Source organism: Podarcis tiliguerta (genome assembly GCF_965153285.1).
Source record: "Podarcis tiliguerta genome assembly, chromosome: 2".
Lineage (NCBI taxonomy): Eukaryota > Metazoa > Chordata > Lepidosauria > Squamata > Lacertidae > Podarcis > Podarcis tiliguerta.
This window is the reverse complement of record NC_139535.1, coordinates 25657598-25683209: the sequence shown is the minus strand read 5'-3', so window position 1 is coordinate 25683209 and position 25612 is coordinate 25657598. Positions and strand designations below refer to the sequence as shown.

The following is a 25612-nucleotide window of genomic DNA, read 5'->3' as shown; positions in this document are numbered from 1 at the left end:
TTAATCTCACCCAAAGCCTTGATTATAGAATTGGGGGTGTATTTGGGGGGAGGGGGTGTTTAGCAGGGAGATGTTGTTTTTTTTAATATACATTTTGCAATTCTATTTTTAATGAAAGGAAAGGGAGTGGTGACACCGCGAATGGGAGGCAATTCTCTTCGTGCATTAAAATGAACATCTATATTCATGCCTCGCAATTATATAACCGACAGACAAACCTAGAAGAGGGAGTTGGTTGTTATGCAATACTTACCTTTGTAGAGCAGTTAGCTGAATAGCATTCTCTCTCCTCCTCCTCCCCCTCCGCCCTGGCGGTTTTTCTGCAAAGGAGCTTTCCTATGGGCTTTGGATGTGATAAAAATGTGCAGGCTTGAAACTGAATGAAGCTACTGTATGTATGGCTGCTTGGTACTTGGAAGTGGTGAAGTGGGGGAGGGCAAGGGGAGGGAGGAGATTTTTCCAGGGCTGAAGATTAATCTGGCTGCTGCTGCATACTAATATTTTTTTATTCCTCGATGCACGTGATGAGAAAATCCAGTGCTCTGGGCCAATCTCTGTTGCTAATGGATTATGAAGTCTTGTATTTTGAAAATGGAATTCCCTGCTGATTATGTGGTAAACATGTTAAAGGCTCACAAGGTCACTCAAACTGAGCATGCCTTGGCTGCCTGCTGATCCTTATTGCTGCAACCAGAGGACTATGCTGAACGGACGACTAATAGCCCAAAATGCGTAAAATGGGTCCTTTCCTCTACGTCCAGTCATTCGAAATTCTCAAAATTCGGCTCTAAGTAGTGCAGTTACATTGCAAAACCAAACTAAGTCACAAATCAATAAAATCGCATGTGTAGCAGGGGAGAAGGACTGGCTGACCACCACAGAAATGCTCGTGGAACAATAGCCGTTTTCAAAACGGGCAGCTCACGGCATTGATCAACAACCCCCGCTGCCTTTTTCTGAATTAGGAAGGAGCCGCCATACTTAAGAAAAACAGCCACGGCCAAAACTGAGCAGCCACAGGCAGCTTTACAGTTCTTGCAGTGATCAATTGGCTTTCTTTAGCTGTGGTAGAGGAGCAGTCTTAATAGCCGGCCTAGCTTGATATATTCAAGCCTTTAAAAACTGCTCCCAGAACTTATAAAGAAAAATGCAGCAAAATCAACTAGTTTTTTTTTTTAATGCAGCTGAGTTGCATCTCTACATCTGGGGAAATGACTTAAAAGCATATGTTACTGTGTTTAAATCAAGTGTGAAAAACGGCAAAGGAAAGACAAACGGGTACTTTCTGAACCAAGGCGATACCACACCAGCCTATCTGCAGTTAAGCCCCAAATGAGGTGTCATTTTGTTGCTAAGGTGTAGAAGAGCTTATACAGTGGTACCTCGGGTTAAGAACTTAATTCGTTCTGGAGGTCCGTTCTTAACCTGAAACTGTTCTTAACCTGAGACACCACTTTAGCTAATGGGGCCTCCCGCCGCCGCCGCACTGCCACCGCACAATTTCTGTTCTCATCCTGAAGCAAAGTCCTTAACCCGAGGTACTATTTCTGGGTTAGCGGAGTCTGTAACCTGAAGCGTCTGTAACCTGAAGCGTCTGTAACCCGAGGTACCACTGTAGATTCACCTGTGTTGCCGTTTTGCAATCTGACTGAGGGCACGAAACAGAAGGCCCTTTTAGTACAGATTCTCTCACGCAGGTGCTACTAGATTTTCATTATATTGGTTTTATTAGATTTGTGTACTCGATTTTTGGCTACAATGAGTGAGAAATTATCCAAAGGAGTGAAAATGCTGAGAGGTGGTACTTAGGGTGATCTAAATGTAGGGGAAATAGAAAAGGTTAAAAACAGAGGGATTCTAGTGGAAAGTCGAAAACAGAAGTAAAGAGAACTCCAGTGGAGTGGGAGAGTGAACTTAGTGTGCAATGGGATAGATAACTATAGATACAATGGTACCTCGGGTTACAGACGCTTCAGGTTACAGACTCCGCTAACCCAGAAATAGTACCTCGGGTTAAGAACTTTGCTTCAGGATGAGAACAGAAATCACGTGGCAGCAGTGCAGTGGCAGCAGGTGGTACCTCAGGTGGTACCTCAGGTTAAGAACAGTTTCTGATTAAGGATGGACCTCCAGACTGAATTAAGTTCTTAACCTGAGGTACCACTGTAAAAGCCTTACTGGAGAATTGTCTGTAGGATCAGACTGCAACTAGGCCAGTGGTGAGCCTATTATTTATTTGAGGCTATTCAGATTTCCGGTATGCATATGGTTTTCACAGTAGTCATGTATGGAAGTGAGAGCTGGACCATAAAGAAGGCTGATCGCCAAAGAATTGATGCTTTTGAATTATGGTGCTGGAGGAGACTCTTGAGAGTCCCATGGACCTATCCATTCTGAAGGAAATCAGCCCTGAGTGCTCACTGGAAGGACAGACCCTGAAGCTGAGACTCCAATACTTTGGCCACCTCATGAGAAGAGAAGACTCCCTGGAAAAGACCCTGATGTTGGGAAAGATGGAGGGCACAAGGAGAAGGGGACGACAGAGGACGAGATGGTTGGACAGTGTTCTCGAAGCTACCAGCATGAGTTTGACCAAACTGTGGGAGGCAGTGGAAGACAGAAGTGCCTGGTCCATGGGGTCACGAAGAGTCGGACACGACTGAACGACTAAACAACAAGAACAACAAAGTTTCCCTAAGATGATTGCTGCATTTCTATCAATTTGTGCTGCAGCACTGAGCTAAAACTGGTTCATAAGTTCAAAATGCGAACTTCTTTCTTTCTTTTTTGAAAATAAGAATCTTTATAAGTTGAATAAAACTTTATTATAAGTTTTATATCCTGTTGGTTTCACTCAACTATTTGTTTTTGCCTTTAGCAGCCACCCACATTATATTTTTCAGCCTTGCAAACCATTTCAGGTTTAATTTTTCGTTATGTTTTGGGGGAGGCGGAAACCCATCTGCTGACCCGCATCATTGAAGAGCAGCTTCAAAGTGGCCAGAGATTAAGAGAATACAACAAAAATCAGAGTGAACATTTCCCTGAAGTTCATCTCGAAAGTTTTTCTTTATCACTTGCTAAGCAGCGTTCCAGTAAGTAGTGTGGGAAGATGGCTGATGGTTTTAGATGCCTTTGTTTCTTTATTAATTCCCAGTGCTCTTCAGTTTGCTCCCATAATTACGACACGCAAAGGGCTTCCAAAGGGCTTTGTCCTCATTGTGAGGAATCTGCAGTGGGTATTCAAGTGGTCCTAAAAGGTATTGAGACTTGAAAGCCGGTGGCCAAGAGGGAAGAAATTGCAGCTTAATGCTGAGTTATTAGTGCTCTTTACAATCTCAGACGTAGTAAAGATAAGCATCTCAAATGTAATATTCCGTCAGCAGAAAACAGTGGCATGCTCTCTCGATTGAATTCTAAGCACCAAGAGGGAGTGGGAGCTTTTTGTTCTTTTTTAGCTGTCTCCCAAAGCCTAATCATGGAGTTCCATCAAGAAACATGGAATGGGTTAAAGAAGGGGTAGGCAACCTAAGACCCAATCGCCTTCTCAATCTGGCCCGCGGACGGTCCGGGAATCAGTGTGTTTTTACATGAGTAGAACGTGTCCTTTAATTTAAAATGCATCTCTGGGTTATTTGTGGGACCTGCCTGGTGCTTCTACATGAGTAGAATGTGTGCTTTTATTTAAAATGCATCTCTGGGTTATTTGTGGGGCATAGGAATTTTGTTCATTTTTTCCTTCAAAATATAGTCCGGCCCACCACATGGTCTGGGGGATGGTGGACCAGCCCACGGCTGAAAAAGGTTGCTGACCCCTGGGTTAAAGCTTCATATAGCCATCTGGGGGAAATGTTTTTTTATGAGATGGAGCTCAGGAGCAGTTTAGAAGTAAAGGGAAGGGTGATAGCTTAGCAAAGATCAGCAGCTGGTGATGGACTCTTTTATGCAGTTGGTTTCCAGTGTTGTCATGCTGTTTGCCTTCCAAAAACTTATACCTCTCACTCCACATACAGCTGCTTCTGCATCTTCTCCCATAGCTTACGTTAGCTTGGATGTAAGTGTGCCTAGTTATACAGCCATACCTTGGAAGTCAAACGCCTTGTGAGTCAAATATTTTGGCTCCTGAAACCCGGAAGTGAATGTTCCGGTTTGCAAACGTTATTTGGAACCTGAACTTCCAATGTGGGTTCCTACAGCCAATCGGAAGCCGCACCTTAGTTTCCGAACGTTTTGGAAGTCGAACGGACTTCCAGAACGGATTCCGTTCGACTTCCAAGGTACGACTGTAATGTAGTTCCATAGTTCCATACTTAGTTGGCATAGTTAGCCCCACTGATCTCATCGGAACCCAATGTCGCATCAAAATGCTTAGAGCTGAACTGTAGTCAATGTATCCAAACAGGGTTTGGCTGGGAGGGTGGTTTCTGCACACCACACCCCAAACCCAGTGTTAGGTTATAATATTGCCTAATGAATGTCAGCTTGCTCAAGTACTTTCTCCATTTGTTTTAATACTGCCTCCCAGTTTCTCACAGTTTAATAATGTGGTCAGCACGCTATTAAAGTTTTCTCCATTGTCATATGGTTAGGAATTTACGAGCTGCTCCAGATTGAAAGAAAGTACTTCAGTTGCTTGATTCCTTAAGTTTTATGGCTGAACTGAACATTAGTTGCCCTGGTTCAAGAGAATATTGCGAGTGTGTGTGAAAGAGAGAGAGAGGTCCAGCTGCTAAAAATCAATTAGCACATAAAGCAAATATTTTCAGTTCTGCTTCTGTTAAAGGTGAAAATAAATCTCTCTGCTTAAGTCATAACACTCTGGAAATATCCATAATCAAAGACTTGTCCTCCTTGAATAATTACGGCCTTGAGTTATGAAGTCAAGATTGCTGGGAAGTTGCCAGAGCAGATTTGTTTAAGAATGGAGAGGGGGGGGGGGTTCCTGCTCTGATAGCCTTTTAAGAATTGCAATGTCCCGCGATGCACTTAATTAGTGATTTAAGAAGAGACACATCTGTTTCAACGAGAATCGTGAAAATTATTATTATTTGAGTGGGAATGCATAATAAATGGCCCTTGAAGGGCTAATGCATCTTGAAAATGAGACGTATATTGTAAAATGATCAGGTAGATATTGGCCTGGTTTGCATGCAGATCTAAACTGTTCTGTAGCCTCCGTGCTTGGGTGTCCCTCTGCCCCTGCTCTGGCACAGCAAAAAGAAGCTTTTTGCGTTCGGTAAACCATGGTTACAGTTATGTCTGAATCCTGACAAAGGCCTTATTTGCACGATACAGTAAGACAAACTTATCAGGACCGCATAGGCTCTCAGAAAGGAGGTCGAAAACCAGGCCAAGCAGTGGTCAGCGCCAGTGCTCCCCCCCCCAAAAAAATAGGTGCCGGTACTCACCATTAGGGACGCGGGTGGCGCTGTGGGTTAAACCACAGAGCCTAGGACTTGCCGATCAGAAGGTTGGTGGTTCGAATCCCCGCGATGGGATGAGCTCCCTTTGCTCGGTCCCTGCTCCTGCCAATCTAGCAGTTCGAAAGCACTTCAAAGTGCAAGTAGATAAATAGGTACCACTCCAGCGGGAAGGTAAACGGTGTTTCCGTGTGCTGCTCTGGTACGCCAGAAGAGGCAAATGCTGGCCACATGACCCAGAAACTGTAAACCAGCTCCCTTGGCCAGTAAAGTGAGATGAGCATCACAACCCCAGAGTTGTCTGCGACTGGACCTAGTGGTCAGGGGTCCCTTTACCTTTTACTCACCATTAAGTTGTTACAGTAAGTGGCACACTTTTTAACAACAACAACAAAAGAGGTGCAGGTACTTTGTACCCTCGAGTACTCCGGGGCGGGGGGAGCACTGGTCAGCGCTAACTGCAGTTTAGGGGAACTAGCCAGCTTCAAACTGTTCTTAATTATCTTGTCTTGTTCCCCCTCTAAATACAAATGACAGTTCTTGGCTGAGTAACCACGCTCAGTTGAAAAAGGATGCAATCTCTTTCTTGCAGTTGCACCAGGAGAGGGGAGGGGTTTGTATGCAAGACCAGGCTTGTTCTTATACTACTTGTCATGATCCTGAAGTCTGATTCCTCTTATTTGGGGTGAGGAGGGATGAGGATGAGGACTCAGAAGCCAAGAAGGGGAAGGGTAGGTAGACCCCAACCCAGAAATGCTTTTTCAGATAGGTTTATGGTGCTGGTGCCCCTCTGGTCCGAGGATGTAGCATTGCTATCTTCAGAGGACTGCTTCTCAAAGACCCCAGTGTCTATCCTGCTGCTTTGGAATAGAAGACTGGGAAATGGAATGTGGTCTTTTAACTGAAAAAGCACCTTCTAACAAGGGTGAGGCTGGCAATAGGGATGCAGAAATTCCAGAGCTCTGATCTCCTATTGTTAGGGGTCCCAAACTGTGGCCTGCGGACTTCGTTCATGGCCCATCTGCTTTACACATTCATATTGCATGTTTATTGCTGATTTGTTTCTTACATTTTCATATTATCGCATTACAGATTGAACTCTGTGGAATTCAGACTGTAACGCAGTGAAACACAACACAGGAAAGCACACATAACCAAGTGCAGTGCATTACAAATGCTACAAGAGGCAGAAAAATCTCTAGACTGCCAGGACCCTCAGCAATATTCATATGGTCCATGGGGGGGAAAAAGAAGTGTGGGAGCCACTGCCCAATAGTCCTGCTTGTCTTCCAACTAAATTACATGTTAACATTGCATCCGAATGCAGCCGCTAGAGACATGCATAAATTACTTTGCATCACAGGCCGCAGATATTGAGCTCGCTCAACCTTGTAAATAAGCTGACAAAAGGAAGTCACCTGCAAATTTATTTACTAGTCTGCTGCGGACTAGCAGAGGAGGGCCGCTGCATTTCTGCACTGGGTGCAGAGGAGAGGGATTCTGTGCTCTCGCAGCCCGTTTGGTTCCTATGCCTTGCAGAGAGGAGGGACAGAGTGCTCCATAGAGTGCAAGAAATTTTGCAGCCATAGGTGATTCCTTCCTTCACCACTGCTGCCCCTTCTTACCTCTACCACGGGCTCTGTCTGTCCTCAACCTGCCCACTTACCCATTGACTCCTGCTAACACAATGAAAACACTGTGCCTCAGCTGCTCCGCTCTGCTCAACTTCACTCTGAGAAAGGGATTGGGGAGGCTTAGGTGTGGCCGGTACTGCGGCTACATTAGCAAAACAGTTAACAAGTAAACAGGTGGGCAGGGAGAGAGGAAGAGCGAGAGCAGGGCAGAAGAAGGGGGCCAGGTATGATTCTAAAGAACCATATGGAAGCCTTGGTGGCTCGATAGGTTTGTGGGCTGGTCAGATGAGATGAGCTAGTTAAGAGGGGCTGGGTCACTAATTTCTCGCTGCCCTTGCTGCATAAGGAAATTGCCTCTTTTGCCTCTTGATAATGCCAACTCTGCCCCCCCCCCCCAGTAACCCACTTAGTCTCTTGCATAGAATCCCAGATGTTTCCCTGCATGCGGTTCCTTGTTGCCTATGGCTACCAGGTGAGTGCTTCAGTACAAGGATGAGCTCAGCCACAATCCAGGAGCTCGGAGAATGTGAAAAGAGTGCCGTTGGCAAACTACATTTCTTATTAACTCTCTTTAGAGGAGTTTGGTTTGTTTCAGCAGCCATGCATGGTGACTTTGATGGGTGTGTGTACACAGCCGTATGCCAGAATAGTTGGTGGCATTAGTTGTTCATTAAAATTATATCCCTGCCCTCTTCCCAGAGGAGCCCAGGGTGGCAAACTGTGTTAAGATAATAATAAAAATAAAAACGCATTGAAAGCAATTCCAATCCAGATGTAGACTACGAAAGATCTCAATTTCAAAGAATTGTTGAAAGAGGAAACGGTAACCTTGGCGGCACATGTCTGTTATTCAAGAGGAAGGGATTCCAAAGGGTAGATGCTACAACCACTAAAGGCTCTCAAACCCTCAGTGAGTTAGGGACTTGCCCTGCATGCAAAGACAGGCTCTGGTGAATTGAGCGAACGAGACCCATAGCCCAACGTTCAAGAAGGCGGTTTCTGCATGTGCTGTAGAGGGAAGGGAGGGGTGGATGGGGCGGGTCAACATGGGAAGGCTGCTATTCTAGGAAAAGGGAAACTCTTATCCTAAACCTCTGCTACCTTGTGGCTATACTCATTTGTGAGAAAGGCTTTGGGAGTATTCAATGATATGGTGATTTATTGCACAGCCCTAGTGCTAGATTGTATGGTCCCATCCCAGAGTTTCCAGAATTTGGTTTCCACTTCTGAATGAATAATTTTTTTTCTGAAAGCACTCACATATGTCGCTTAATATGCCATTACTTACCAGTCAGTGACTCAGCTGAATGGAGGAACATTCTGCGTGAAGAATACTGTATATGGGATCATATTAGGAAACGGTTTAAAATATTTTTGGGCTGCGTTTTTGTACTCTTACTTTGTAAGTGATGCTGAGACATTTGTGTAAAAGGAGGAATAAGTTTAAACAAGCAAGCAAAACATAAATAAAGAAGGCTATTTGTGCTGTCTGGTCTTTAATTGGTATCTCTCATGCAAGTCATCGCTCAAATGCCGCAGCATCAGGTAATAAATATGCATGTGTGAATCCTCGCAGAGAGAGGCTTGCTTTCTGCTGCAGGTTCTTCTGCTTGGCGTGGAAGCTCATTTGCTTCTGTGCTTTCCTTGGTGGTTTTGTGTCAAAATCCAGTCCTCTCCACACCCACAGGAGAAAGAATATTATCCAGGAGAATGTAAAGTGAGAAGAGGAGGCGAAATACTGACCCTTTAATCTGAAGTGAACCATCTGTGTTTGATTTCCACATCTTGCTGAGTTTTCAGCTAATGTGAATTCACAGTTTGTTTCTCCATTTGGTGCTCCCACATGCTAAGCAAATTGGTTCCAATATGTGCTGATGAAACTCAAGAGAGAGGTCTGCTTGCGGAAGTTAGCTTCTGCCTGAGAACATCCCTGTTTCTAGCTTGCCATAAACTTCTTGTTGGTTGGCGATCTGTTGGGAATACCTTTCTCCTTGACCTAACTGTGTGAGGTCTAAGGTGGATAACGTGAGAACAATTTACTTACGTGTGGTTACGCATCTCCCAAGTTGTCTATGCTGCTGCTGCTATTCTTATTAATTCATTTCCACAGCAGGTTTTCCCCAGCAGACAGACTTCTTTAAAAAAATCGTAGTGTCCACCTGAAGTATGCTGAGTTGCATTTTCCCTACTCTTATCAGCTCCCAAGTCTAAGCCCCAGACTCTGTAGCCCTTCATTTATATATATAGAGATAGTCAGAGATTTGTCACTAAATCCTGGTCCTGTTATGAGGTGACATCCATTCCTGAACAAGTACTTTTCTAGCTATACCATTCGTGTGCCAAACCCACACACTAATGGCACTTAGGGCTGCTTTTTCCAAATATAGCCGCCATATGGAACAGCTGCCATGAAAAGGACATTTAAAGTGTCTGTGACATGACTCCTTTTTTTGTGTGAGAAGCAGCCCTTAAATAGTATTCTCCCTAGCTGCTCCTCCAGAGACATTCCAGAGCCTGTGTTAGCTTTTGGAACTGTTTCAAGGCTCTTTCTACTTGAACTGGCATTATGTGATAAGAGTTTCTTTCGTTCCTGTTGCACCATTGCGTGTGACATGTAAAGCTCCCTGCCGGGCCTGGTAAATTTTGCAGACAGCCAGGCACCTTTTGGAGGGTATGGACGTTGTACTTGGCTGCCAAGCTATAGGGCAGAGCAACTTCTAAGGAAGAGCATGTGCTGCCTCTCATAGGACTTTGGGCCAGTGAGAATCTGCATATGCTTTTGGAGTTGGACAGTCTTATCTGGCCTATAGCTTGAAAGTCAAGAACAAGAAACATGGAGGTGGATTGGCACCCTAAAGAATGCCCACCCTGTGGGATGCCCTCCCATCAGATGTCAAGGAGATGAGTAACTATATAACCTTTAGAAGACATCTGAAGGCAGCCCTGTATAGGGAAACTTTTTAAGGTTTAGTGTTTTCATATACAGTCAAACCTCGTTTTGCGGATGGGATCCGTTCCGGAGGCCCGTCCACAAGCCGAAAACGACGCACGCCGAAGTGCCACGTCTGTACACACGCTTCTGCGCATGCGCGAACAGCGAACCCAGAAGTAACCCATTCCAATACTTCTGGGTTTGCCGCAGATGTTCACCAAAGCGGACGCAAGCGGAGGCAGCTGCAGAACGCGGCTTGACTGTATGTGAAAGCCGCCCAGAGTGCCTGGGGCAAACCAGTCAGATGGGTGGGGTACAAATAATAATAAAAATATTATTATTATATTATTAAGAGAAGTCAGGAATTCCAGTCAAATGGACACATGAAAGTGGTCCCATCTCTCCCAGACTTGGAAGCAGACAGGGAGGCATTTAAAACAGGAGAACTGGGAAGTTTCCAGGAGAGCCAGATTAAGAAAGTCTGCAGATGAATGTCAGCAGCACCACTTTCGCTAATAATGTGGGTACAAAGTATGCCTTGATTTCCCAAGAGGCTTAGTAAATGAGCCCACAACTAGGCACAAACAAGTGTGACTGAAACATCAGAAAAGGCAAACCTAGGGGTCAGATCAGATGAATAAATGAAGCTACCTTAAATTGAGTCAAGCAGTTGGTCCGTGCAACTAAGGTGTCTTTCCTGTTGCTTGATATTTTAGTAGGGCATGTCAGGGATTGAACATGGAAACTTCTACATTCAAATCATGTATTTTACTCATTGAGCTATGGTTAATTTCACTCTACAGTGGTACCTCGGGTTAAGTACTTAATTCGTTCCAGAGGTCCGTTCTTAACCTGAAACTGTTCTTAACCTGAATCACCACTTTAGCTAATGGGGCCTCCTGCTGCCGCTGCACCACTGGAGCATGATTTCTGTTCTCATCCTGAAGCAAAGTTCTTAACCCGAGGTACTATTTCTGGGTTAGTCTGTAACCTGAAGCATCTGTAACCTGAAGCATCTGTAACCTGAAGCGTCTGTAACCTGAAGCGTATGTAACCCAAGGTACCACTGTAAATGAAAGGATCCTGAATGGCTGTTCACAAGCCAAAACCCAGGTAAGACCCATAGGGTTGGAAGAAAAGGACATGATCTTGCTACAAATGGTGTGTAACCAGGAAAATCAAAGCAACGGTCCAGGGATAGGCAATGCAAGACGTGAAGGTCTTGAATGCAAGCTTCCGTATGAGCTTGTGCCCACAAGTGCCCACTGCCCTGCGTCCTTCCCAAATCTACTCTAGAGGGTTGGGGAACCCTTACAACAGATTTAGGGGGACTTAGGGCAGGGGAGGAGGAGGTTCTATTGTAAAAGTGGAAATATTTGCATGGATGGAGTAGCAAAATAAAATCTTTATCTGCTTCTTTTTGCTGTGGTAATGGTATTTACATGCATTTCAAAGTTTTGTAAGCCACCTGGAGGGCAATGTGCCATGAAAGGTGGGTTAAAAAACACGCACTCCAGTTTAAAGAAAGAGAGGATCATAGCTATTGCTGATGTACATGTAAGCAAATTTCAGGAAGAAAGGCAAAACCAGGCTTCCTCAACCTCGGCCCTCCAGATGTTTTGAGACTACAATTCCCATCATCCCTGACCACTGGTCCTGCTAGCTAGGGATCATGGGAGTTGTAGGCCAAAAACATCTGGACGGCCAAGGTTGAGGAAGCCTGGGCAAAACAGTCGTCTCGGGCATAACCCTTGACCAGCCTGATATAGATGTTGGCGGCGTTGGTGTTGGTGGCGTCACCCACCTCCACCCAGCCTGGTTTATCCCTACTACTGACTGTAGTTAGGGTGCCAGGAGCATCAGTGGAAAATGATGCCACCTTGGATGGCTGGGAATACTGCAGACCAGCATTAGGCCAAGGGTCATGTATGTAGTTGCAAGCATCTCTGGACTTGTGGAAGCCAAGTTGTTGGAAGAACTAGGCGCAAAATTAATTGAGTATGTGTCTAGAAGGGACGCGGGTGGCGCTAGGGCTTGCCGATCAGAAGGTCGGAGGTTCGAATCCCCATGACGGGGTGAGCTCCTGTTGTTTGGTCCCAGCTCCTGCCAACCTAGCAGTTCGAAAGCACATCAAAGTGCAAGTAGATAAATAGGTACCGCTCTGGCAGGAAGGTTAACGGCGTTTACATGCGCTGCTCTGGTTCGCCAGAAGTGGCTTAGTCATTCTGGCCACATCACCTGGAAGCTGTACGCCGGCTCCCTTGGCCAGTCAAGCTAGATGAGTGCCACAACCCCAGAGTTGTCCGCGACTGGACCTAACAGTCAGGAGTCCCTTTACCTTTACCTATGTGTCTAGAGGAGAACTAAGCATTTCAAGACTGTTGGTCTGCAGAGATACAAGAAAGTTCAAATGAATAGTTTGACATGAGGGGAGAGGAAGGGCACCTGTGCTTTTTTTGCTAAAACTTTCTAGTGCAGTGGTACCTCTGGATGCGAACGGGATCCGTTCCGGAGCCCCGTTCACATCCTGAGTAGAACGCAACCTGCGTCTGTGCGTCTGCAATTCGCCTCTTCTGTGCATGCGCTTGACGTCATTTTGAGCGTCTGCACATGTGCGAGCGGCGAAACCCAGAAGTAACGCATTCTGTTACTTCCAGGTCGCCGTGGAGCATAACCTGAAAACGCTCAGCCTGAAGCGACTTTAACCCAAGGTATGACTGTAATGTCCAAAAGTGCCCCTGCCCTTTTGTAGTGATATTTTGGGTATTGCCCTAAAAGCAGGCGAAAATTGCCTGCCCTTTCAGCCTGAGGGCAATGCTGGTTTTTGGATTTCTGCACCTCAGTTCTAAGGGCTGCTATCCACCTAGCAATTCTCCAGCTCCTGCAGCCAGTCCAGTTAATCAGCCTTTGAACTAGGATTGATTTCCCTCCTCATTTTGATCCCCACTCCTCCATTAAAAAACACTGAACTGATTGTAGAGTAATGGATGGAGATCACCTCAGATGCACACACCTGCTTGACTCTTCATGAATCACAACAATAATTAGATAACCTTGCAACCTGTCTCCATCATCAGCAACACCATCATTATTTAACGTCGCGCACATGCCTAAGTTTCAGCAAATGTCCTTCTGGGAAACGAGATTTTGAGAGAGGAGCAAAATGTCTATGAAGGAAAAAACCGAGAGAAAAAAGAATGCCTGGTTTTGGCCTAAAAATAAATCTGGGGAAGGGGGTGGGGAGAAACCCAACTGCTGCATTTGCTACAGACACATGCATACATATATATTCATTCTCTAGTTCTGTTGCCTTGCAAACGAGGGCAGTTCCATTTCAACACTTCCCTGGGCGTCCTCCCAGACAAAGGCAGAGAGAAAATTAAAAGGGAGATGCGGAGAGGGGGGGCTGAAAACCCCTCCGTAGGTATTTCACATTTCAACACACACAGGTGCTTTTTAATCCCCCCCCTGGCCTACAGCACCGACACCTCAAGGAATAGAAGGAATTGTGATGTAATGCTCTTTCCCCCCCTCACACTCCCGGCTTTAAACACAGATGGAAGTTGTTGTCATGTGTTAGAAATGTCACCAGTAATATAAAAGGCAGGCTCCTTCTTTTCCCCTTTTCTGTGCTGTCAGCTGCCGCCACCAGCTTATTCCGTCTCTCTCCCCCCGCCCCACCTTCCTCCAAAACCCTCTCTTCTTTTTTTCTGTCATGTGGCAAAAGCTGTGATGCATGTAAGCATCGACCACCCCCACCTGACCCCCTCCCACTTCTGAGTCTTGCTTTTCCTGCCTTCCTGCCTTCTTCCTTCATTTCCTTCCTTTTTTATTTTAAAAAAACAAATCCCCCCTTTTTTACCGCAGTACTGTTGAGGATCCTTACGTGCACAGGAGAAAATATCTCACAAAAGAAGGATTAATCTGGTAGCGGTGCTTGAATTTCGAAGGACCCAGGCAAGTCAGAATGCTGGTTTGTGTGTGTGTGTTTGTGTGTACATGTTCTGGGTGTGGAATGCTCTCTGTCTCTCTGTGTGATGCCCAAGCAAGAGATGCTTACAAGCAGCAAGTGGTGGCGGTGGCGGTATTTTTACCCAGCCCAAAGCCCAGGTTCTTCCTCCTGCTCCAGGGGGATAGGAACAGAAGCTAGAAATGGGGAAATTTGGGTTGTGATGGGGAGAAAGAGAGGCAGCTGGAAAAGGTGGAGGGGGGGGGGAGGAGGTACAGCCCCTCTGCCACCCTGTCTGAGTTCAGCTTGGGAGGACAGATGGCTAGTGCTGCTTCTCTCCCCCCCCCCACTCCACTCTTCTCTCTCACCCCCCCCCCGCCCCACAATTCATCAAGCAAGCTTTACGTGAGGCCCATTCGCGAACGGGTTGCGCTGTGAAAAGCGGGGTCAATGGGCACGAATAGGTTGAGATCAGGACCAGATGCCTGCTGAACAATGGGGCTTTTGAGCGAGATGCAAGGGGAAGCGTGGCGCTCGCTTTGTCTTGCCTCCGCATTGCAGGTTGGAATCGGGCAGCTATATTTTAATGAAGTGCATTCCGAAATGTGGTCGTCAGTCTGTAGCTGGGGGGGGGGGTGTTTCCGCACACCCCCTCCTCCTGCCAGGGAGGGGGGGGGAGGGACATGTCAAAAGCAGCTTGGGGTCGCAGGGGGAGGAGGGCGAAGGAAGCCCAGCAGCCCAATGGATTGCACACTGGAAGAACAATGCTGTCTCGGTTGTTGTTGGCGGTGGTGGGGGGGGGGGCAAGGGAGGGGGGCGGGGAATCCATCCATACATCCCCGTGCATTTCAATAGGGTCCGGCAGGTGTTGTGCAAAACTATTTCCTCGCGCTGTGTCTTCCCCTGCAGCTTAGCCAATGGACGAGGGTGGGGTGTGCAAGGGAATTCCTTGCCTGTGTGTGTGTGAAGCAATTCAGTTGGAATAGAAAATGCTCTTCAGGCATCTTTGTGGGCTTTGGCTTGCAGGGAGGGATGCAAATATCAGCCCCCTTTTTTTAGCTCTCCTGTGTGGTCTGTATATATATAGAAATGAGGAGCCTTTGGTTTGTGGGGAGGGATGAATGTGTGTGAGAGAGACAGCAAGGAGCACTTACAGAAAGAAGCTTGGATCTGTGAGGGAGACAGCTGTGAGCTGCTACACTGATCGCCTGCTTTGGGTGCCTGATTCTGGCAAGCAAATTATTGAAGCGGGAAGAGACTGGATGTTTCCTTAAAGGGACAGCAGAGGCTTTAATTTGCGATGCATAATCCTATAAAAGCAGTAGAACCGGGAAGGCTGATATCGGTTAGGAATGCTGGGCTGTTGCTGTTGCTTGGGAGATCCTAAGTAGATCTGCTAGCACAGATCAGGGTCTCTTGTTGGCCGAAGAATTAAAACCACATCTTTTATATATGCTGTTCTTCTATTTTTACTTAAAAAATAAATTGCCTTGTGTTTTTACATACTGAACGCTGTGTGATCTAGAATTCTCACAATGATATTCATGTTAAATAAAACATTAAATGTTATTTTTCTCCTGGTTTCGTTCAGGATGGGTTTTTGGGGTGGGAATGGGGTAGGTGGCGGTGAGGGAGGGCAATTTCTCTTTGCCCTAAGTAGTAATAGGTATGTTAACCAGTTTTATAATGGGTGGTTATAGGAGGAAAATGTGTGTATTGCTGTGTGTTGACATGTCTCCTCCCACTTTCACAAATGCACGGTTGCGACTCTGAGGTATTATGAGCATCCAGTTCCATTCTGCTGTTGGGGAAAGACCCAAAATGGCAAATGGGCAGCTTTGTTCCTGTAACACAGTCTCTCCCCCCCCCCCCTTAAAAACAGAATTCTTCTTTGCAAAGCTTGCTTAACAGGTTGTACCTATACTGAGGATGCCTATAGGGGTAATTGGATGCTCAACAGGGCTTATGCTGCTTTCAGTTATGAACATTGCATGTATTTATCAAGGAAACATACGGGACTTTTGCGTGCATTAAGTGCAGTGGGGAAAGGAAATGAATATATAGCCGTGCATGGTAATGTCTGTTAGTAACCCTATGCACTCTGTTTTCTATGTGAATTGAATTCACATAGAAAAAACAATGCAGAGTTATGACTGTAGCAGACCACTGGTGCTTCCTCATTGGTCAGCACTAAACTTACCAGCAAGGGTGGTATTCTGTCCCTCCACCGCCACCCCCGCTGCCTTGTGAGCTTTGCCTGTGAGGATGAAGATTGATCACACCTTTCTTCTCAGAGATGAGTTATGATTTGCGGATCATATTGACTTGGTGAGACTAGCTCTGATTACGGCCAAGCCACTTGAGATCCTCTGTAATCAAATCCTGCACATCTCACTTCATATCACCTAGTACTGCTTATTGACCACCCCGCTGAGCTACTTAAATATCATTCTTGTGTGCAAGCAGGCAATATTTCCAAGCGTGATGTATTTTTAATGCTGACACCAATGGCAGTGGCTTCTCAAGATTAATAAGCCCTTGCCTTTGCACATCTATTTCTTAAATGCTTTGCTTTTAAAGTAGAAGTGGGTCATAAAAAGGCAGGCATGGCGGGCAAAGCTGGGGGTGGCGTATAACAAACTGCTTTATGGCGACCTCAAAAAAAATTATAGGGTGCTGTCCATCCATCCACCTATTTGGATTTCTAGACCTTCTCTATCAATTGTGTTGAGCATTTATTCATTTAAGATGGTAGCTCGTTTGGCCTCAAAAGGTGGATTAGACATATTCATGGAATACAGCCATTGTATTCATGGCTCTTATCCATGATGGCTATAAGATGGCTATATAGCTCCAGTTATATGCTGGCTCTATTTTCAAAGGCAGTATATCACTGAATATCACTTGCTGTGAGCAACTGGGGGACTCCGTTGCTGTCAAGCCCTCTTTGTGGGCTTTTTGGGAACATCTTCTGGATGATTTTGGGAAGCAGGATGGAAGACCTGTTGGACCTTTGGTCTGCCCCAGCAGGACTCTCTAGTTCTTAAAACAAGCATCGAGATGGAGGGGACTAAAGCGAGCATTAAAATGTCCTAAAGAAAACGCGTATAAGTCGTATAAACGCAAACTAAACTAGATGGCAATTTAGCATTTGCTTGGACCTGTGACCCCTTTTATGGCCTCACTATGGACAAAAGCCAGACAGAAATGTTTGGTCTTTGGGCTAAATCCACAGTTGTAATGGATGTGCTTCTACTTGCCTCTGGTATCTCAAGTTGGCAAATGGATGGTTAACTCAAGAGGGGATTCTTTGTCAGTCTTTTAGATCAGGACAAGATAATAGTAAAGGGGAGGTAATTATGGGTATGATAAGCTGAAGGGCAACTTTAAGAATAGGCTATAATTTGCACCTTTAATTGTGCAAGGTATTTTGAAGTTAAGACTTTGAAACTGGTATGCTATTGTAAGATGATCCCATTGACTCATACCTATCAGGAGGTGGGCCGTGATTTTCCACATGAATTGAGCAGTAGTTAAAATGAACTATATTGCAGTCATCTGCCCCTGTTGACTGACATATTCTAGTGTTTTTGCAGCATGGTGTTATCGGAATGTGCCTGCCCTGTTCTTAGCATTCCAGGTGCAGTGATGAATTCCAGGATGACCTCGGCCAAATGAGAGTGCAAAGCAAAAGTGGACAAATGGTTTATTGTTTACACCTGGCCTCTGAATATCATTCCACATATTTACCCTGCATCTTTTCCTGAAGATTCTTGGGTTGTGGAAAAGCTTTCAATGGGGCAGGGGCAGAGATTTCCAGAGCTAGAAAGCTGCTTATCTCTGTGCTTTCATTGTTTCTTTGAATGGCCAGAGTGACACGGGTAATTCAGAGAAAGACATGGGGAGCAACCCTAAACTCCTGGGGAGAGCAGCTGAGGATCCTATTGGGTACTGTGGACCTCTTTCTCCATTGGTGGAAGGAAAAGTCAGAGGCCTTCGCAGTGCAGTTGTGGCCAGCTCTCCTGCTGGCACTTCACCACCAACGGGGCTGTGTGGGCAGTGGGTATGTGGAAAGAGTTACAGGTATGTGGAAAGCTGTTGGGGTGGCATTGAATCTGATGGACTTCTCCAGTGCACCCCTGGAAATGCTGGAAAGTGCTAAACATGTACAGATGGTGACCGTTTCGCTTGGGGGGTTCTTTTCGTGGTCCCCACACATGCCGGCAGAGCACGTATAAGAGTATCCCATCCCATTCTACCTCGCCTCTGTTCCGTACCCTGTTCCGCCTTATTCTGGGTCCAAAGGGACCCACACATCAACAGTTGCACATCCGTTGGATGCCCCTAACATGCTCACTACCTGTATTTAAATGTCAGTTACTGGAAATCACAAGAGGGGAGAGCGCTGCTGCACTCAGGCCCTGTTTCTGGGCTTCCCATGGGCATCTGGTTGGCCACTATGAGGACAGGAGGCTGGACTACATGGGCATGAGCCAACTAGGCTTAATTTGCAACTGATGAAGTTATTTCCCCTCCCATTGGTGTAAATTAAACCTTTTCTGTGATTTTTGAATGCAAAAAACAGCTTTTTAACAAAAAATTGGAAACTCCCACTCCCCCTTCACCATGGAAACTCTCCTCACCCTTTCTGATCACCATAGGTCTGTAGATCTGTAGTTAAATCAACATTTCCTAGAAGTAAAGGCAATTAAAGAAAAGCAATTGGTGGCTTTTGAGTTTGAAGGACATGGATGATCTACTGTGAAGCTGTGTATAATAATAATAATAATAATAATAATAATAATAATAATAATTTTATTGTTTATACCCCGCCCATCTGGCTGAGTTTGCCCAGCCACTCTGGGCGGCTTCCAATAGAGTGTTAAAAACAATACAGCATCAAATATTATAAACTTATAATATTATAATAGTTTATAAAATATTATAAACTATAATATTATAAACAGGGCTGCCTTCAGATGTCTTTTAAAGATAAAATAGCTACTTATTTCCTTCACATCTGAAGGGAGGGTGTTCCACAGGACGGGCGCCACTACTGAGATGGCCCTCTGTCTGGTTCCCTGTAACCTCACTTCTTGCACTGAGGGAACCGCCAGAAGACTCTTGGTGCTAGACCTCAGTGTCCGGGCAGAATGATGGGGGTGGAGACGCTCCTTCAGGTATACAGGACCGAGGCCGTTTAGGGCTTTAAAGGTGAATACCAACACACTGAATTGTGCTCAGAAACGTACTAGGAGCCAATGCAGATCTCTCAGGACCGGTGTTATGTGGTCCCGGTGGCCAATCCCAGTCACCAGTCTAGCTGCCGCAGTTTCCGGGTCATCTTCAAAGGTAGTCCCACGTAGAGCACATTGCAGTAGTCCAAGCAGGAGATAACTAGAGCATGCACCACTCTGGCAAGACAGTCCGCAGGTAGGTAGGGTCTCAGTCTGCATACCAGGCGGAGCTGGTAGACAGCTGCCCTGGACACAGAATTAACCTGCGCCTCCATGGACAGCTGTGAGTCCAAAATGACTCCCAGGCGGCGAACATGGTCCTTCAGGGGCACAGTTACCCCATTCAGGACCAGGGAGTCCCCCACCCCCGCCCACCCCCTGTTCCCCCAAAACAGTTCTTGTGTCTTGTCAGGATTCAACCTCAATCTGTTGGCCGCCATCCATCCTCCAACTGCCTTCCGGCACTTCACCGCCTTCACTGGTTCTGATTTAAAAGAGAGGTAGAGCTGGGTGTCATCTGCATACTGATGTACTTATTAAATAAGTGAGAGAGATTTTTAAACAAAGAGTTTCCTTAGACTCCAGATCTTGGCCTTTTTCCTGTCAGTAGCAGATAGAATCCCAGAAGGCTTCTTAACATACCTGATACAGGTGATTCTTTGCAGCTTGGTGTAAACTAAGTTTAATCCACATAACATCAAATCTGCTTCCCATAATTAGAGTTGCGGGAAGAAGTGCTTTAATTGCAGAGGGAAGGGAAAAACCTCTGTTAAGAAGAACTCCAAGAGAGACAAGATTTCACAAGCTCTGTTGCTGGAGCACAGCTGGGGAGAGCAAGAACAGAAATGATAAATTTGCTGAAACTGAACAAAAGACACCATGAAGGGTGGCTATGGAGTCGTAATCCCCAGAAGTTAATTATCATTGAATAAATATCTGTTGAGGAAGTTTCAAAATTATTTTCACCTGACCTTGCGTAGAGGGTATGACCCAAAGAACCCATAAAATGTTACGGCGTTATTTAAATACAATGCTAAATAAACCTCATTGCTCAGAATAGAAGAAGAGAAGAAGAGTTTGGATTTGATATCCCGCCTTTCACTCCCTTTAAGGAGTCTCAAAGCGGCTAACATTCTCCTTTCCCTTCCTCCCCCACAACAAACACTGTGAGGTGAGTGGGGCTGAGAGACTTCAAAGAAGTGTGACTGGCCCAAGGTCACCCAGCAGCTGCATGTGGAGGAGCGGAGACGCGAACCCGGTTCCCCAGATTACGAGACTACCGCTCTTAACCACTACACCACACTGGCTCTCATTCTGAATATTCTGAATAATATAATTCAGAAGTGGTCACGCCACCTTAGAATCCTGAAACCTATTTTCAGAGTGTTCACAGGAGAATCGAAAGGACATTCTTTAAGCTGGAAGCGGATGCTTCTACTCCATCCCACATTAAATAACAAGCAGGTGTTCACGCCTTTCCAGATTCTATCAAATCAAGTATATCTGCAATCGGACAAACACACTGATTGATCTTAAAAGTGTGTGCTACTTAGATTAATATCCAGATTCGTAAATTCAGACTGAGCATATACCCTGGTGAATACAAATAGCACGCTGTGGTAAAAGCAGGCTTGTCATAGCATTCAGAGTGTCTCGGAAAGGGGCTGGGACACAGCAGCACAAGGGATTAATTCAGCAATGCAAGCTGATTAGTTAGCTCGGGGTTCTGACTCCTTGCCGGACAGTAAGAATGCTTACATTGGATTTTAGTCATTTATTTTTTTGAAAAAAGGAAAGAAATCCAAGTCCTATCGGTGTGGCTCATGCATGCACTTTGAAGATCCACTCGGCTGCCTTCCTTGACAGCCTTTCATTCACTCCTTGCCACTGTGCCTGGGAAATAATTTATGCTACAAATGCCTGCAAAAATAACATGCATTATAATAAAAAAAGAAAATTCTGTGCTGTTGACAAAGACGGTTGGATGTGATGTGTTGAGAAATGTGGTGCCATTTCTTTGTCACTCAAATCTTCTCCTGAAAATCCGCTGCACAGATCCCCCTCTTGAATATTCTAGTAGGTATGATGGCTGGTTTCACTTTGTTAATCCCACATACGCTCCCTGTCTGCAGCTAATCCTGAGCTGCTGTCATTTGCATACAGGAATGAGTCAAACCCTCACCCTATTTTTAATATCCATTAGAATTTCAGAAGGCTGTCGTTTTCCACACATATATTATATTGTCGTCGTCGTCCTTAATTCATATTTTCAGGTTCCAGTGTAGAACCAGAACACCATGTTAAAGACTTTTGCTTGAAAATGGGTGAAGAAAGCTTGCTCATTCTAACTGAAGATATGGTTGTGTAAGGCTGGTTTACCAGGCTCATGGCTACATGAAAACCACTGCTGGGACTATGTCAGGATTCGTCCCATTCATTTGAAATTGATTGTTGGAACACAGACTAATTTCACTCGCAGTTTCAAGGAGTGCATCAAGGAGTAACACATTGTGCAAAGGAAGTTGGCTTGGTATGAGAACATGTTCTTGGATGCCAGTGTATGTAATATTGTAAGAATACATCAATACACACCCATGGATCTCATAAGCACATTTATTCATTTATTTATTTTGTTTGCTACATTTCACCCACAAATCTCAGGGCGGTTTATCAAAGACATGCTGGATTTTAGACAAGGGTTTTGCATTCTGGGTCCAACTAAGAGTTCTGCTTGTAGCAAAATATCATGGAGCTGTCAATGAGCCAGGTCACCCACAGGGCAGGCACACACATGGAAGGGACAGAATGCAATTAGCTTTTTATTAGCCAAAAAACCCCCAATACAACAGTGCCCCTTGTTCGTCTTAACTCAACGAAGGCGTTGCTGATGCTAAGCTCAAGGTATATCCTTCCCCTCTAGCCTCACACTCTGGCTCCCTCCCAAGCAGATGAAGGCTTCATCAAGAGGATGGGCTCCTCCTCTGGGCCTGTTTGGCGCATTGCTCAGCAATGTGCAGGTTCCTCCTTGAGCGGGGTGTCAGAGGAAGAGGAGAGTCAGCAGGACTGGGAATGTCTGTGCCCACGCTGTGACTCTTGGCTTCCAAACCTCTCCTGGAGGGCCCTCCTTCTCCTGACACCTTCTCAAGTCTCCGGTTTCTATCGGCTCCCAGCTCATCCCTTCTGCTGACTGCTCCTCAGTGTCCCACCACCAGGCTCTGGGCTCTAAGGTGTCATCTTCAGAGGCTCCCACCAGTCTTCTTCATCCATCCATCCATCCATCCATCCAGTCCGAATCCACCCTGGGGTAGGGTTACCACCCATCCAGAATTTCCTGGACATAGCTGGCAATCGTCCTTCGCAAACAGCGTCCAGGCGGAAAACACTGAGACTGAGAAAAGCTCAACAACTTTTCTGTCAGGATTTTCATTTTTTTGAAATATGGCAACCCAACTTGGGGGGAGGCTCTTGGGCTGGTCTCCCAGCACTCCTCATTATCCAGCCTGTCCCTGACACAAATCCAGTGACAAAGGTAATTTTTGGACAATAAAATGGCTCAATAGTGCAAGGAATTGCCAGGCAATGAATTGTTCATCGAAAGGAGACAGGAAGAAGAAAAATTGTGCCCCAAATTCAGGAGCTTTGGGCAAGGTCCTATGAAGCTGCTTTCTTTCTGGATCCATCTAAAACAGTGTTGTCTTCCATGACTGACATTGGCCCTCCAGCCTCTCCAGCAGAAGTTGCCTGCTACCTTACTGCTTAGCTGGAGATGCCAGGAGTCAAACTGGGGACCCTTCTGCATGTAAATCACATGTTCCACCCATGAGCTATGGCCCTTCTGCAAGTCCTATGTCTCAGTTGGGCTTTCTGTGACCATCCTGATAAGACTTACTATGGAGCAAGCCCTTACATAAACCATATCACAAGTGCCAGACTGCATGTACCCAAAAGTGAAGCATCCAAGCTCTGACACCCATATTCCAACATTGTCTTGATTTTTATATCCTTGTGATGAAATTGAGTTGTATGTGTTTAAAATTCCTCTCAAAAGCTGTTGAGTCTTAAGATCTTAAAGGAGATGCATCCTGGTGTTAAGGCCTGATATGCAGACCTTTTGAATGCAAATTTTCAGTCCTCTTGAGATATCCAAAGCATAATTGCTGATGCTTCTTGATCCCTGTAGCTTAATTGCAGTTTCCGTTATGAAAATCTTTTTAAATATAATTAATATCTATTCAAATATTTTTTGGTTAGTTGCATATGTTTATAGAAACCTGAGTTACAGCTTACAGATGCCTGGTGTAATTTTTATTTTTAAATAAGAATTGGTTTATCACATATTGTTTAACCCCTGACTGACCACGAAGGTTGAGGCTGCTGAATGGTCTGGTCCTTCGTCATGGAACTATGGTTTTCCTTGCATAGCAAGGAAGAGTTACCTAGTAAGAGGATTGATGTGAGAAATGTGTCAGTGCCTTTCTTGCGTGACAGACTTTTAGAAGACATCTGAAGGCAGCCCTGTTTAAGGAAGCTTTTAATGTTTGATGGACTACTGTATTTTAATATTTTGTTGGAGGCCTCCCAGAGTAGCTGGGGAAACCCAGCCAGATGGGCAGTGTATACATAATAAATAAATTATCATTCTCATTATTATTATTGCCTGTTTTGTCATTTTTTTTAATCATAAGAATGCAGAGTGAGCCTATAATGGAGGCTGTAATCTTAGGGATTCCAGTCCATTTTTAAAAATGTTTTCCAGTTGAGATTTTATGTAAAACTGCGGGGTTCTAGAGTTGAAGTCCTGAAGCAGCTGAAGAGTTTTCTGACGGGCTTTTCTCATGCTTAACGGTGTGCTAGAGATGTTAAAAATAAATTCATTCTCTGGGGAAATTTAAAAGAAAAAGCAACATAAATTATTAAATAAAAAATAGGTTCAGATATGTTCTACTTAGCAATGGACAAAACTCACCCATTCGTCATTCAGAATGGGCTAGGTCTTTTCAAGTCATGGGATAATTCTCAGAAAAAGCTCACCTATTCCTCCCAGGTGGTTTTTCGTCTTTTTCTAGACAGTAGATTTCACAATCCCTCTAGGCAGCATGTTCATACCTACAAGAGGAGTTCAGCAATGGAATTGAAGTTTTTTTCTTTTTAAACCTGTTGTTCAATAAACCTAAAGTGATTAAAAAGAAATAAATCTGATCTTCACTGAATGTAGAAAACAACTCCTTCCTAACATTGGGTTCTAAAATTGGGTTGAGATTCTGAGCCACAACAGTGATGGTGATGATGTAGCAATCTTTACAAGGGTCCTGAAGGTATGCCAATATTATTATCATCACTTTATTTCCAATAGGGAGTCAAGACTGAAAAAACATATTTGCGGAGTCCATACCTATGGTGACATTTGAACCTGGAACTCCAGTTTCACAGCCTGCTCTTATTTATTTCTGTTCTTCCTCTATCATTACCCTATGTCTGTTTTGATAATGCTGTTCCTTAAGCCTTTGTCTCTCATCTTTTACGTCACTGGAAACTTTTGGCAACGTGTTCTTCACTTCATAATAAACTGACCACCTTATTAAAGTTTTGTAAATATTAGAATCATAGAATCATAGAATCATAGAATCATAGAGTTGGAAGAGACCACAAGGGCCATCGAGTCCAACCCCCTGCCAAGCAGGAAACACCATCAGAGCACTCCTGACATATGGTTGTCAAGCCTCTGCTTAAAGACCTCCAAAGAAGGAGACTCCACCACACTCCTTGGCAGCAAATTCCACTGTCGAACAGCTCTTACTGTTTATTAAATACTATATTAAATATAATACAAGCATTATAAAACATAATACAAACGTTACCTATTATTAAAGCCTCAATATGCCCTAAATGCAGATGTCCCAGTGTCGCAATTAATTCTGTGTTTCCTAAGCAAAACAAAAGCTACTTTTCGCTCTGTGACTCAGCTTTTCCACTAGTTAACTTGCCACAATTATTTCTCTATTTGTCTAACATCCTAAGAGAGTGATATATTATTATGAGATGTCTAATGTGCTGTTCTCATGTTGTGTGTATCGCTTTAATTAGTTTTTAACCTTTCAAATAAATTATTCTAAAATGGTGCATCGTTATAAGTTGACGTGAGGCCAAAAGATTGTGTTCAGGAACCCATCCAAGCTATAAAAGCTGGTGCCAGCTGCATTGATTGCCAGTTCGACGTCTTCAGAGTTCCCCAGTTTTATTGTGCCACTCTTGTGTACGGATCTACTACACTTACGGCTGAAAGTGAATATTACGCTGTGTAGCAGAGGTTCATGTATGACGTTCGGCGCCCCATTGTCTTTTTGTCTCCGTTGGAGTTGGACAGTAACTATCAGCAAATCAACAGCTGATGCTGCTTTGTGAGAACACTTCTACATTTTGTGCCAAACTGTGTGAGGCAT

General features: G+C 44.8%; 1 protein-coding gene across 40 annotated transcripts in view; it reads left to right on the top strand.

The window, feature by feature from the left end:
• The window catches only part of MAGI1 (membrane associated guanylate kinase, WW and PDZ domain containing 1), a 485140-nt gene that overhangs the window by 239478 nt on the left and 220050 nt on the right, over nt 1-25612 (top strand). Inside the window, exon 1 of one of the 40 annotated variants that reach the window (XM_083424582.1) lies at nt 13641-13943. The exons of the other annotated variants lie outside the window; for them this stretch is intronic. The gene's annotated coding sequence lies outside the window, so the exon portion shown is untranslated. Of the gene's footprint in view, nt 1-13640; nt 13944-25612 lie in introns of those variants that run through there. 40 annotated transcript variants of the gene reach the window in all.